Consider the following 15,154-nt stretch of genomic DNA (forward strand, 5'->3'; position numbering starts at 1 on the left):
TTAGAGAGTTTACATCGGCGTATTAAAGTTAGTTGTGAAAAATTTAAAATAGTGACCTTTCGTTTGTTTTTTTATTTTTAAAATGCCTTTTACAAATAAAGTTACGAAAAAAGTGTTGAACGGTCAAAGTCGTGAGATAATTAGTAATGTATTGAAGTTCATGCAAGCAGAAGCAGTTGCTGGTGAAGTTAGTATTCGTCTACAAAAGGTATGTTTTTAATTTTTTTTAATAAATTTACTTTTGATTTCAAATAATGATAAGCTTTTATTATTTTTTGGTAAACTTTAACAATTTGACATTTCTAAATAAAGCTGTGGTTTAATATATATTGATATTTTTGCAAATTTGTATTATTTAACTCTTTTGCATAAACAAATTTCTATAGGATATTGCTCTTTTTTGCATTAAATTTAAAGTGCTGTATTAAGTTGTCTGACGCTGTTTTAAACGTTGTTACTGTGTGAAAAACTGATTCTTATTATCTGATCTTTTATCATTGTAATTAAAAAAAAAAAATGTTTCTATAAAATAATATAAAACATGTAAATATTCTATCGTCACTTAAAATCAAATAAAATAAACTAATTTATCTCATAAAGGAATGATAGTGAAATTTTTAAAATATATGGAAACTTTAACACTGTTACAGCCGAAATTTATTTTTTATTAGCTTGCACCCTGTATATTACTTCTATGTTCTGCAAGTGTGATACATCTTTAAAAAGAAAATTAAAAGGGCTTTAATGGAAAATTAAAATATAGCAGACAGATTTTTAAATAATAATTTCTTTTGAAGGTTCAAGATCGTGTTGCAGTGGCAACGGGCGTTTCCCTAAGGAGTATTCGCAGAATTAAGCAGGAGGCAACCCAAATAGAAACAGGCGAAGCAACAATGTTTTCAACACCCAAAAAAAGACGTCAAAAGAGAAAAACAAACACTCTTTTTGACGACGCTGATTTAGGAGTTTTGCGTAGAACCGTAATAATCACATCACAGAAAAGACGGTCCCCACGTTAAAAACAATACACAGCAAATTTGTAGAAGACACTGGCTATCATGGATGTAGAGAGACTTTGCGTAAAAGTATCCACAAAATTGGTTTTCGCTGGAGAAAATTTAGTAATACCCGGAAAATATTAATGGAACGTCAACCTATAAGATTGCTTAGAATAGAATTTCTGAGAAGGATGCGAAAGTATAGGGAGGAAAATCGCGACATAATTTACATGGATGAAAAGTATATTCATGCCTCCCATACGCACTTAAAAGGATGGAGTGATGAAAGTTCAGAGGGGATCAAAAAACCTATTGGAAAAGGACCACGCCTTATCATATGTACTACGATGGCTATCATATGTACGCAGGTGGAGAGAACGGATTTATCCCTAACGCATACATAAGGTGGAAATCAAACAGCACAAGTGGCGACTACCATCACGAGATGAATTTTGATAATTATAAAAAATGGGTAACGGAAAATCTTATTCCTAATCTAAACCAAAAACTGCTCAATTACTACTAAATTGACAACGCTCCATATCACAATAAACAAGCAGAAAAAATACCCACATCTTTAACGAAGAAAGCGGAAATGCAAGACTGGTTACGATTAAGGGGAATACCTTATGATGATAATATGTTAAAGCCGCAACTATACAATTTAATAAAGCTGCATAAGCCGAAATATAAAAAATATGAAATAGATGAACTCTTTAACGCAAAAGGTCACGAGGTATTACGGCTCCCTCCATATCATCCCGATTTAAATCCGATCGAGTTGGTTTGGGCTAAACTCAAAACATACGTGGCCAAAAAAAACATAAATTTTAACTTCAATGAAGTTATAAAATATTGTGATGCCTTTTTTGAAGAATTCTCTGCCGAAAAATGGAAATCTAGGTGTGAACGGGCCAAACGTTTTGAACAGGAATATTTAGAAAAAGAACCAACCATAGACCTAGTTATCGAGCAGCTGATAATTAACTTGGATTCAACGAATAAATGATATTCAATTCAAAATGATACAGAAAGTGACACTGAAGATGACGAAGATAGCGAATTGTCTGGAATAGAGGAACTTGACGAAGATGATGGATCACAAAGCTTAACTGTTGAAGAGGATAGAACCTATGTTAATTTATAAATCTTTGTTGTGTGTTCATAAATAATATTTTATTTCGTGAATTTGCATTTTATTTATCATCAACCACCCTGTATATAGTTTTAAATATTTTTGTTACTGGAGAATAATAATGTAATAAAAAACGTGATTTTAAGAAAAAAAAAACATTTTTTTTAAATATGTAAACCAATATAGTAAACGGATGTTTAAAAAAACACCTACAGATTAATATTTAATATAACAAAGTTTTTTTAACCTGCGATGGCGTAGTATTGGACGCCATCTGAAATATTTATATAAAACGAATGTTATTGTAAATACTTAACCAGGTTTAAAAAAAATCACATTATAAGTCTGATCACTACTACTATTCTATCTAAAACTTTTTCGATATACTTTTTTTTGTGCCATGCAACATTTGTAAAAAAATATACAGTTGTAAATATTTAACTGTTCGTATGGTGTACATATAAATATACCATTATTTCATATTAACTAAATAGTAATAAGGATTATTTCACGTAGTATATCAAATATTTATGTAACTAACATGAACAAAATATGCAGGGTGTAAACACAGCACATCCTGCCTAAAGTATTAATTTTCTCTTCTTCGTCTCTGTTGCACACACTGGCTTTTTCACTCCTTCGTTTGCGCATCTCAGAGGCCACGTTTATTTGGTTGGCCTGTATTATTTTACAAGTTTCGTCTAATTCGAACTGTAGTGGAAGACGGAGCACGATTTTATAATAACTTTATTATCTGGCATAAAATCATAGAATAAACGATCTTTGAGTGATAATAGAGTAATTTTATAATAACTTTATCTGGCATAAAATCACAGAATAAACGAATGAGATCGTTTATTCTGTGATAAAATTATTATTTAATGTACCTACTTGGGAAAAATATGTAAATTGATAATACTATAAATTATTTGTTTTTATAGCCACCAAACTAAATAAATTTTACATTATCAAAGTTTGCGTAATTCAAGAACTAAATGGTTAAATTTTTTTTGTTAATAATTAGGTACTTAGGTATCTTATTAAAGGTTGTTTTGGTACGACTGGTTTCATTCGGATTTATTTTTAAATCAAAGTCAAAAGTTTGTGTGAAAAAATGCATATATTACTGTTACTAAACGTAACAACTAAAGATAGACATAACTACTAAGTAATGACACGTTTGAATTTTAAATAATTGATTTACACTTTTTGACGTTTTTGTTATTTTGTCAGACTAATAATAGCATTACCAAAGACATTGTAAGTAGTAAACGTAATGTTTCATTCATAACCAGCCCAAAAATGTGGAATTTTATTGTTTTAAAATTAATAGTGAGAGAGAAAAGGATGGAGAAAGTGTTGTTAGTACCCCTTGGCAACAATGCATATTTTCAATTAATTTTTGTTTGGTTTGTTGCCAGGGGTAGAGTGCACTAGGAGAATGCACTAGTGCAGATAATATTATAATAATCGACAAATTTGTAATTTTGATTTTCCCTCCCTTACAAATCGGGTTAGGATTGAGTACTGTACAAATAATTTTCTATATCTATACGTGTTGTTTTTGTCGCTCTTGTGCAATTTTAAATAAAGGCGAAAAATGTCATTACATAATTAATTAACCTTAATATTTTTCATGTGACGACGCTGGTGGTAAAAATACAAAAGTCTTTTGCTGTTTACCGTAAACAAATAAACTTACCGATGAAACGTTAAATTTGGATTTTAATGCTCTACTGTCGTTACTACACAAGACTGCACCATGATCGTTTAATTTGGCATTAATTTTCTCCAAAAAAGTACGAAAACAACAAAAAACTGATAAAACACACTCTAAACACAAAACACGCCCTTAGACTCAATAATTTAAAGCGTTTATTTGTTTTAATTCCTTGGCAATATCGCTCGGGATTCATTCATTCATAATTTTTGACAGAACTCGAAAAATAGTAAAACATGCGTGAGACTGTAGCGCAACGTTGCCGAAGTGACTAAATTTTTTAATGCTCCAAGACTTTTTTGTTTTGACTGCTATTAATATTTTTGCTTTTAAATTAAGTCGCTTTTTCTATGAATTTTATTAATTTTCGATTAGTTTTTTTCATTATATGCTCTGTTATGTTTCCGACTCAAATAACCTTTAAAAGGTATTACATTTTTTAATACTTAAAAAGCGGATAAATAGCTCTGGCAAAAGTGCAATATCGTAAAAGAAGGACAAAAGATGGAGAGGAAAATATATTTTGCCATTTTAAAATGTAAACAATGTAGTCTCTTAAGCTGGATTTATACAGACAAATAAAGTAAAATAAAAATAAAATAAGAGTTAAATGTACAAAAGTTCCATAACGCATTTATATAGCAAACTAATATAAGAATAGAAAGAAAAAAAGACAGAAAATGTGCTATATTACTTAAGAATAATCTTGTGTACAAGCATCTTACAAGCTAAAAATACAATTTCAAAAATTGACAAAACAATGAACAAAATTAAACACAAGAAGACAAAACTTTTTGAACATACTTGAATTAAAGATAACTAAATAAAACAATCAATTACTAAATAAAGGTAAACTTGTTGACAAAACTAGAGAAGAAAAAAGGAAAAAAAAACTTTCCAACATGTCCAAGTAATTATCATTAAATAGTCATTCAGGTTATAATATGCCTTAGCCAATAAAAGCGTCTTTAATTCTCTTTTAAATTTCTTAACATCCGATATATGTCTAACACATAAATAATAAGAAGAATAAAATAAGAATTTGCCCAAAATCCAACTTTCATAATTTATTTTATGTGACAACGAAACTGCGCACGTTATTTTGGTCACAACACACCCTCTCAAGACAGAGAGGTACTATAACCTGGCATGTAATTGATTACCCTTATTTCTTATTTGTTATTTTATTATATATATGTATAAATATATATTTTCATTTTTCGGACATCTAAAAAACATTAAACCACTTCCACGCTTTGTAAAACAACTGTCTACCGAACAATAAGTCGACATTTTAATATAATAGATTATAATAATTTGCCAGTCCTCTGAGTCCACCCGGTACAACTAGTAATAAAACGCTCGCACATCAAAACGATTTAAACTCTACCAGAGAACCTTCGATTTTCATGCTTTGATACAGATTTTCCAATTAGTATTCTTGAATAAATAAATTTTTGTTAGGGCACTTAATAGTCCAAAAATTAACAAATTTTCGTTTCTTAACAATTTCTTAAGGAAGAACCGACAGACCAGAGATTATTTTTCAATCTCTTTTGATTTATCGTTTTTCTGATTTTTCTAGTACTAATAAAACCAAAAACATGCCACGAATGACTATCATCTTTTGACTTTTCTGCTTTCTTTGCAGATTCTTCAATTAATTATCTTGAATAAATTAATTTTTTTATTAAGACCCTCCATAGTCAAGAATATCTTTTTAAGTCTTTCAACTTTTTACAAATAAACCTTTTAATAGTTTAAAAATTAACTAATTAAATGTTCATTTGTCAAGAATTTCTTAAAGAAGAACAGACAAAGATGAGAGAGTGCCTTTCAGCCTCTTTTCACTTCTCATTTTTCTGATTTTTTTAGTATTGATGAAGAAAATAAGCAAAAACACGTCTTAAAAGGCTATCGTCCTTTGATTTTTTTGATTTAATGCAGATTTTTTAATTTGTTTTCTTAAATAACTTAATTCTTGTTAAGCCTCTCGATAGTCAAAAAATATAATTTTAAGAGTCGCTTCATAAGGAAATTTTTTGATAGTTAAACAATTTACAAATTTATTCTCTTTATAGGACGAATAGATTAGAAATTCGAAAAATTTTTATTGGTCCTTCCATGAAAATGTTGATAGTCAAAGAAAAACATGACATTTTTGTTTGTCATAAAAGTTCTTTAATAACGAATAAAAAGATGTATGTCTTTCAATCTCTCTTCTACTTCACAGATGAAGCCAATAGGCAGATACATGTCTCAAAAACTATTATAATTTTTCTTTATTTAGCAAAATCTGCAACAAAAAAATAAAATACATAGTATGGCATTTAATATAATAATAAAAACTAATAAACTAAAATTAAAAACCAAAAAATAAGGATACTATTACAATAACAGTGCTGGTATAATGTACGAGTATTGTTGGAAAATAAATATGTTTAAGTTTATGCATTCACATATGATTGGGAATATAAAAAAAGGTAAGAAAAACAAACATATACAATGTAAAAATAAAATTTTAAAATATAAAATGAGTTAAAATTTAATAAAATCAGAACACAAATACACAATAAAATTAAGGTAAAATAAATAATAAATAAAACTTAAAATGACATAAAATAGTTTAAACCTATAAAATAAAACGTATAATGATATAACACAAGATATAAAATTCATAACACAGAATAACGATAAAGAAGACAAATACTAAATCTCTAGAACAAATTTTCTCAAGAGCCTTTTAAACACGTTAAAACTATCACAGGATTTAAGACTAGCCTGTAACCTATTGAATTCTATTAAGCCCCTATATAAAATATTTACTTGAGCAACTGAGTTGTATTATATCTGTCAACTAGGAAATCCATTCGGTTGCGAGTATGATAATTGTGAACATCACTAAAAATTGTCAATTTATTACAAATATAGTCTGGTAGCAGACGATGTTTTAATTTAAAAATAAACAGATAAACATTAAACATTATTCTTTGGTTCATAGACAACATACCTAGGACGTTTAACATAGACACAACTGGGATATAACGATTACATTTAAGAATCAGTCTCATAGCTCTATTTGGTATTATTTCAAACTGGTTTATTATATATTGGGGTAAATTAAATAATAATGGGGAATAGAATTGCAGATGGGGAAGAGCAATGACATTATAAAGCATTAGTTTTGTGTGCATTGAAAGATTTTTTCCTATGCGTGCTATAAATGCAACTTTCTTTAAAAACTTCCTCATGATGTAATAAGCATGCGCATGAAAGTTTAGGCTTGCGTCCAAAATAGTCCGCAAGTATTTTAATTCCTTTTCAAAAATATTTTTTTTTCCATCTACGATAATGTCCATAGCGTCAATGTCCACCCGGCTTAATCTTGATTTTCTGTTAAACACACAGAATTTTGATTTATTGGTATTTAAACCCAGTTTATTGTCGCAAAGCCAGCCAAATAAGTTAGTAAGATCAGTGTTTATATTAGATACCAGTTCATTAAGATTTTAACCAACTGTGTAAATCATGGTATCATCTGCAAATAATACGATTTTACACTACTCTTATCATATCATTAATATATAGTGTAAACAATAATGGACCTAACACTGTGCTTGCTTGGTGTACCAAACATATCAAGAACACCAGACAGACAACTAACATACTTAACACGTTGGACTCTGTTACATAGATAAGATTTAACAGTTTAAGACTGTATTCTAAATTCCTAATATTTCTAATTTTTGAATTAAAATATTCCTATCAATAGTTTCAAAAGCTCTTCTAAAATCTAAAAATACGGCTAAAACATAGTTATCACTGTCAATGGCTCTGAGAAAATTATCACAGATATTCACAAGAGTGTTTCTCACGGAAACCCGATTGGTTGGAAACGATTATTGAATTTGATTTGAAAGTTGCTCTTTTCCACAAACCTCAAGGAGCTTTTCATAGACAAGTACGGTGTTAATGGGTGCGAATAACAGTAGACAGTTTTCAGGATTCTGGAAACATACCGTTGCTTAAAGAACTGTTTATCATATTTAACAGACGGTCACCTACAGCATAAGATACATCAGACAGCACAGCCTTGTATATATCTCACATCCTCCTACGTTTTTCAGGTTTTTTAGAATTTCTTTCATTCTTTTCATTGAAATTTTTTTATACTCGGAAATGATCTTATTAAATTCAGGGGCCCTGGTAAAATCAGTTATTATATTTGGAGATTGTGGAATATTTTGAATGATACTGTTGATACTATCTACAAAATATTTATTAAATTTTTGTACAATAACCATATCTTGATTTACCAGTTCTCCTTCAAAGTTTATTTGATTGGGCACTGTTTGCCTTTGACCAGGTAGTAGAATCTTAAGATTTTTCCAGAATCACTTAGGGTTGTTTTTATTTTCATCTATGCATTCTGCATAAAATTTTTCCTTCTCTACGCTAATTTTATTAACAATAATATTTCTTTTTGCCTTATACTCATACCCAGGCACCCTCACTCCTATAAAGAACAGCCTTTTTTGTATAAAACGTCCCTTTCATGCATAATGTTTTTAATGTCAGACGTTATCCATTTTTTATCCACATATTTTTGCTTTTCGATAACCTTGATTTTGTGGCACATTTGGTCTAAGATCGTCTCAGTATCCCCAATAAAGTCAAGTCAATAGATTCAGCCAGTAAATTTACATCAGAGCTATCCTTGTTCCAGTCAATAGCAAGCAGATTTTCCTGTAGATGATTAGAATTATAATTCTTAGATCTTTGATAAATCACGGTATCAACAGGTGGTTTTTCTTGCTGATTAACTAAAATAGATATAACTGAGTGGTCACTGATTCTAGGGGTCAGATGTACCTTATGTGCCAATTGCTTATCATTTGTAACAATAAGATCAATTAGAGTTTAGCTTGTATGAACTATTCTGGTGGGCTCTTTCACTATTTGTATAAATCCTTTTGAATATATAAGATTTTTCATTTTATTGCCACAAAAGGTATGTCATAAGCAGATCAAAATTAAAATCGCCAACAATAATGTTAGTACCATTAAAACTGCTTACTTCATCTAAATATTCTTCGAGGAAGTCTAAAAAATTGGCGTCATATTTGTTTGGTGGATGATACAACACTGAACAAAAATACTTAACACTACACACAGACAATTCCAAGGGCATTAACCAGGCACAACAATTAACAAAAAGGACACTTCATTTTATATCTAATATCAGATCAGAAATGGTACACTGTTCCAACTTGTACCCATCTATGTTCAGCTCGCATGGTTCGACATAAGGTGTTATGTGAGTCTCACTCAAAAGAACAACTTTAGGCCTCCAATCGTTAACCAGTAACATAATATCCTTATTATTCAAATAACCCTAACAATTAAAATAAATAATGCTGGAGTTTACTACAATATTAGAGTCTAGTTGCTGTTTTATTACTTACTACGTTGAATTTCTTCTATTCTCTTGTAGAATTCACATATATTCACATCCCATGAAACATGATTTACGATACGATTTCTTTTTTCGATAAATACACCTTACGTAGTAGCATCAACTTCCAGGACCATGTTAAATTTTTTGTTTAGAATATTCGATTTCTTTACAATTTTTATTTTCTTGTTGGGACTATCTTGCAAGTTGTTTTGCTTATTGATTTTTGCTACAATCTCATTTTCTGGAAAGGGATACTCAGATTCACTAATGCCCACTATTTAAACACGGTGTTCTAACACTTTTAAGATATCCACACTATAAGAATCTCCCATTTTATTCTGAATGTGGGCTAGAATATTGGATAACTCCTTTTCTGTACCACATTTTAGAATAATTCCTCCATTCTTTGTTGTCTTCCCCAAAGTTAAGCACGCACCTTTATTAGTAGGATCTATTTTACTCCTTAAATCTTCTTTTACCTTCTGTACATCTTTTTGAGGACACTTTTGTTTTACTATCAATACCTTATTGTCGTTTTTTTTGTAACATTGTAGCATAGGTTGCTCCAACATTACCCTTTGGCTGTACTGTCACAGCTTGCTTATTTTCTTTTAAAGTAGCTATTTCGACTTTAAAGCAACGATTTTCCAACAACAACAAATCTACTTTTTGGCTTAATTCTTTTGTTTTCTCTACTAGTAGTAACAATGTAGCATTAACATCTTAGAACATTGAAAGGCTAGAATTAGTAAACAACAACTTTGTTTGAGTCCAACATGTGCACAGGGGCAAGAGGGGTGTTTTATTTACAAACATATGTGCCGATTCTCTGTTGTCAAGTCGACACAAATTTCCAAAGGAGGAAATTTTTAGCTATATTTTAACAAACATTATAACGTTAATTTAACTTATTTCTGTTATATTTTATAGGAAAATTTAAAATAAAAAGTATAAATACTACAATTAACCTATTTTAAGAATAAATATAATATCCTTAAGCAAAAAAAAACAAAATTATTAACATTCTTATCCCTAAAACTGCTTCTAAAAAATTTGAAGCGACAACACCGGAGCTTAAGCGCCTAAACCATACGCGTTGTGTCATCTGTCAAACGGCTTTTTGTTTATATTCGGGATTCGTGTATTTTCTTTAATTTTTGGTTTAAAAAGGAAAAAAGGCCACGTTTTAGTGTTTTTTTAAATTGCTAGGATGGCAAAAACTTGTGTCGTTTGTGCCGCATCATGATAAAAACGTGATTCAAGCCGATCTTTTGACAAGTAAGTACCGATACTTTCATAACATCACATCATGGGGTAACCATCATCATAAACGTAGAATAGGGGATCTTATAGATATAAACCTAATAAAAATTTGAATGTGAAAGCGTGCGTAAAATACCAACATATTTATATTTTTAAATCTAAATATTTTTTTGAACATATTCATCTATTAATAGGCTATAAAAGATATAAAACTAGAATTTTGTCCCTGGTTTTATTACAGGATTTTATGTTTTTTTTGTTGTTTTGGCAGAAAAAATGCATAATACCTATGTACCTATCTATATATAGTTTGATATCTATGTATAAAGTTAATTTTGTCTTTCTTTAAAATTTGTTCCATAATTTTTTTTTGTTTTACCTTATTGCAACTTACAATAATATATATAATAATTGGCACCACATATTAATTTATTACTGTAATTTTTTTCTGCTTTTTGATTAAATATCAAATACTTATTATAGATTGCCCAATGATTATGCCCAAAGGGAACAATGGGTTTCATTAATGGAAATCAACACATTTAAAAAGAACATATTTGTTTGTTCAGATCACATCCTTAGAAGTGATATAAGGGAGATGATATTATCAGTAGCCAGACTTTATTAAAAAAATCAGCTCTACCTCAAAGGTAATTTTTTTAAATATATTTTTCTAGTATATTTATAGGTATGAGTATATTTTACTTTAGAATTATTGATAAAGGTTTGCATGCTTTTATTTACTACATTATGTAGGCTAAAAAAACAACCTTTTAAAACTTGTGCTTGGGCTATGTTGTAAAACATACAGCTTCTTCACAAAAAGTATTAGTGTTACTCATATTAGATTTATTTATACCTAATACTTATTAAATTAGGTTTGTGTGTAAAACAATTTTTTTACTTGGATTTCTGATGCACTGGTTAAAAACACAGCAGCCAATAATTCAGTTAATTTACCAAGTGATTTACCCTTCAAAGCTACAGGGGTAGGTTTCCTGAAGAGTGCAAAAACTTCTTTAGCTTTCAAAATGGTATATAGTACAAACAGTGAAGCTAATATAGACACGTATGGATAATTAAAATAGATTAATATTCTTGATACACCAAATTTTGTATAATTACAGATCTGATCATTCATCATCAACAATAACTGCATCTGAGAATTATAGTTCTACAGTAACCGTGGAGTCTAGGTCAACAATTACTATTTCTCATCCAAGCCGTTTTTGTTTAACTGCTACACATTCCCTGACTCTGCCAAGGAAAAGGTAAAAATACACTCAAAATAGACTACTAGTTTTATGCCATGTATCATCATATTCTATATATCTTATTTAAAAGTGATATGGTATTTTATTGTATTATATTTGTTTAATTAAATGCAATTAATCAAATGTATGACATTACAAAGATTCTCTATAATAACATACATTTTATTGATCAATTGGATTATCATAATACATTTTTTTAATTTTTTCTTTTTAATTTTGGTAATACTATATTTTTATGTATATTATTCTAGGGTAAAATCAAAATTATATCCTGAGGACCTAAGCACTGATGATTCCACCGTTTCAAGAGCTTAATCACTTGTCACCAGATTATGGAAAAAAAATAAAGAACAAAAAATTAAAATTCGAAGATTGCAACAAGCAAATTTGCGCCAAAGAAATTAAATTAGATGTCTCAAGTCATTATTAAAATACTTACATGAAATAATAACATGATTTTATGAAAAAGCCCAACATACTACATATTTTATTTGACTTGTAAAAGCACTTGTTTGTATATTACTACTAATAAACTCTCTAATTTAATCTATTGTACATAGTCTTTATTCTTAGCTTTGTTTTTTAGTATAAATTAATATGATATAATATTTGGTATTAGGTATTATATAGGTCACTATTAAATGTCTCAAAACCATTATACAGGCTAAATACTCATAATAAAAATCTTATAACCTACAAAAAACCTGCAACTCCTTCACAATTTGAACATCCTTGTAGTTTTAACTTTTTCCGCTGAAGCAATACTGTCCCTTTGAAAAAGTCAGCAGCATAGAAGTATATATTATGTGATGTAAGTACGTGATGTAAAACTGAGTTTTGTCCAATATAACAATAACAATAAAATTTTGCAAAATGTTAAAAATTTGTGTCTTAAAACATGATTTATTAAGAAATCTATAATATTATATTAATAAAATATTTAATTTCCATAAAAATGCTTTGACAAAAATGCTGCCTTTCATTAGGACCTTCCTCTAATGAAGTCCATTAAAAAAAACACATAAATAGCTCATAAATGGTAATATTACTTATACTCAAACTCTTTAATTATTAATTAATAAAAATTTATCAGGTAAATATTTGTTGACGACGTTACTGGTAAAGAGTGCTTGTATCTGTGACATAAACAATGCGATCGAGCGGCGTTGCGATGCCATTACCGTTTTCTCGTTTCTTCGTACTTTATTTTCATTTACTTAACTTATATTGACTTCGATATAGAGTATCTTATCAAATTTATTTTTAAAAAATGCTTGATATTTTATTAAAGGGGAGCAGTAGTATTGTTTTGTGCCTTCGGAAACAACTGAAAATTTTTATGATATTATAAAGTGATTTTTGCCATATCTCTATGAGCACTTGGCATCATTGCATCAGAGATGTTGCAAGCAAACAAACCTGCCCATAGTTCCACTGCATGCTACTTCTAGCCTTTCAATGTTCTAAGATTAACATCTACCTCTTGATCTCCTTGATCTTCCAAACGACTCCTTTTTCTTGTTTTCGGTCTTAAGTATTTTGTACAAGTCCGATAGCACCCGTGGGATTCGGATCGCACACCTCACATTTCCAAGTGGCTTTTTTCATATGAAAGCCTCTGATGTCGACATTCTCACACTTCCCATGAAAAAACATGTCACATACAATACATTGTATAATCGACTTTACATCATCGAAAGTGGCATTACATTTGAAACAGCTATTTAAAGGATCCCCATCAAATCTTTTGCTTCCGCCTGCCATTCCACATAAAACAATTTAACACTGGGATATGGGAACGTAGCTCACGAAATTTTGTGGACACAACACATAAACAAGATGGGCGACTTACAATTTTACACAGTATTTTAAGTTTTTATGTCTGAAAAAATGATTTTCTAGATTCACTAACAACACTGACGATTTAACATAACTACTACAATATATCACATACAACAAAATTAATTAAAATGCGATATAAACCCGCTAAATAGATACCCAGTGCAAGAGTAAATAATATACGCCTTACTACGTGACTACGTTCGCGAACTAACTACTCTTACTTTTTGATTTAAACCTGTTTTTTTTTCAAAATTTCACGATAAAGTACTTTTATTTAATGAATCTTGATAATCCAGACATCATAAATAAAACTTCTAGGCATGTGTTGGGCCTATGTTGGCACTCTGAATAGTCAAAAGTCTCGGTTATTCATAAAGAAACCTTTTAATAGTCCAAAAATTACCAAATTTTTGTTTGTCAAGAATTTCTTAAAGAAGACAAAGATTAGAGAGTGTCGTGTGAGTGTTTTGTGAAATAAGGAGTGATCTTTTCACTTCTTTTTTTTTGCTGATTTTTTTAGGACTGATGAAGACAATAGGCATAAATCACGCCTCAAAAGGCTATCATCCTTTCTTTAATTAAAAGGCTATCAACTTTTCTGCTTTAATGCAGATTTTCCAAATATTTTCTTAAATAAATAAATTCCTATTTAGCCTCTCAATAGTCAAAAAATCTCTTTTTATGTCCCGGTTCTTCATAAAGAAACCTTTAGTAGTCCAAAAATTAACAAATGTTCGTTTGTTAAGAATTTCATGAAGAACAGGCAAATGTCAGAGATTGCCTTTCAACTTTTTTCTCTTCTTGTTTTTCTGTTTTTTCTAGTACTAATAAAGACAATATGCAAAAAACTCGCCATAAATGACTATCATCCTTTGACTTTTTTGCTTTCTTTGCAGATTTTGCAATGCATTTTCTTAAATAAATTAATTCTTGTTAAGTCTCTCAATAGTCAAAAAATCTCGATTCTTCATAAAGAAACGTTTTAATAGACTAAGCATTAACGAATTTTTATTGATCAAGAATTTCTTGAAGAAAAACAGACAAAGATCGTATAGTGTTTTTTCACCTCTTTTCTGTTCTTGTTTTCTGATTTTTCTGGTACTGATGAAGACAATCAGTAAGATACATGCCTCAAAAGACTATCATCCTTCGACTTTCGTGCTTTAATGCAGATTTTCCAATTAGATTTCTTGAATACATTAATTCTTATTAGGGAGTTCATTTACATACAGGAAAAATAATAGTGGTCCCAATACTGAACCTTGAGGTACTTTAGATTTAACGGATCTAGAATCAGATAGATGCTCACATACTGTAACTCTCTACAGATCTATATAGACTCAGTATTTGAGTACGATTTGATAGATAGGATTCCAACCATTGTAATGCACACCCCTCAAAACATATTTATTGAGCTTAGACAACAGTTTTTTCACTATCTTGGGGAGAATAGAAGAAATAGAA

The 15,154-nt window shown here is 29.6% G+C and overlaps 1 protein-coding gene across 3 annotated transcripts in view; it reads left to right on the forward strand.

The window, feature by feature from the left end:
• The window catches only part of LOC126733603 (alpha-tocopherol transfer protein-like), a 71,549-nt gene that overhangs the window by 48,700 nt on the left and 7,695 nt on the right, over positions 1–15,154 (forward strand). The gene's annotated exons all lie outside the window — the stretch shown is intronic.

Source organism: Anthonomus grandis, chromosome 2 (genome assembly GCF_022605725.1).
Source record: "Anthonomus grandis grandis chromosome 2, icAntGran1.3, whole genome shotgun sequence".
Taxonomy (NCBI): Eukaryota; Metazoa; Arthropoda; class Insecta; order Coleoptera; family Curculionidae; genus Anthonomus; species Anthonomus grandis.